General features: G+C 45.9%; 1 pseudogene; it reads right to left on the bottom strand.

The window, feature by feature from the left end:
• Nucleotides 1-234: 234 nt before the first annotated feature.
• On the bottom strand, nt 235-729 carry LOC121490470 (annotated as a pseudogene).
• Nucleotides 730-1,037: the final 308 nt, after the last annotated feature.

Here is a 1,037-nt window from a genome sequence, read left to right as displayed (position 1 = left end):
AGGTCTACTTAAACCCAAGAGGAATCAGAAAATCAAAAGAAGTTTGGAAAGGCCAGAACTGTTAGGGAAAGAGGCAAGAGGAAGATCAGGGTAGTGTTTGGCAGCTGGGGTAAAGGAATTGTCCTCTCCCTACTGAGATCCCCCTAGCCCCTCTGATCTGCAGGAAGGGGAAGTCTGCAACACCCAAGGTCAGATCTGGGGCTGCCAGATGTTCTAGGCCAGACTGGCAGGGTCTCACAAAGGCTTGTCCTCCAGAAAGATGTTGGCACTGAACCCCTTCAGCTACTCTGCCAGGGTACAGTGGTCCTTGACCTCTTCATAATAGTTTGGTTATAATCTCTGCTGGATCCCTGTCAGCCCGTTCTTGATGATGTGCTTGGAACTGGCTTAGATCACTGTGCTCTTAAAGGCTTCAGACCCAGGTGCCCAGAAGATAAACACCAGGTCCTCCTCCTTGTCTCCTTGGTCTTGTAAATTACATCATAGGGGGCATAGTGGCATCCCTAGCTGGACTCTCTGGACAGATGGCATAGGTGCTGTCTTCTACAGTCTGGTCCAGATCACCTACCAGAATCACCTTGCCTTCCTCCAAATAACGTTCTTGTCCTCGTTCAGGCAGAACACTGCCTTCTTGCGCTTCTTCACCTCCTCTGGTGTTGACGACTTACACACCTTCATGTCATCCAACACTTTGATGACGCCATCAGAGACAGCTATACCAGAGGCCATGTTTCTGGATGTGAACGGAGACAGCAAGAAAAGATGGAAAAGATGAGAGACACCGCAGCTGCTGCTGGGATCTGACTTATGAAACTAAAACTTTAAATTCAAAATTGAAATTGTCCTTAACATGGGTTGTGTTTATATCTTTATCTCCTATGTAGCTGTTTTAATAATTCATTTGGGCATTTGCCTCATATCGTAATGGTCATACTGTGTATGAGAGGTTTGGAAACTTTATAGTCCTGGCTATACTACTAGCTAGTGTGTCTTCGAGTGAGTAATTTAATCTTAATCTGAGATGCTTTGTCTTATCT

Source organism: Vulpes lagopus, chromosome 5 (genome assembly GCF_018345385.1).
Source record: "Vulpes lagopus strain Blue_001 chromosome 5, ASM1834538v1, whole genome shotgun sequence".
Taxonomy (NCBI): domain Eukaryota; kingdom Metazoa; phylum Chordata; class Mammalia; order Carnivora; family Canidae; genus Vulpes; species Vulpes lagopus.
Note: the sequence above shows the minus strand (reverse complement) of the source record. Positions and strands in the feature narration are given on the sequence as shown.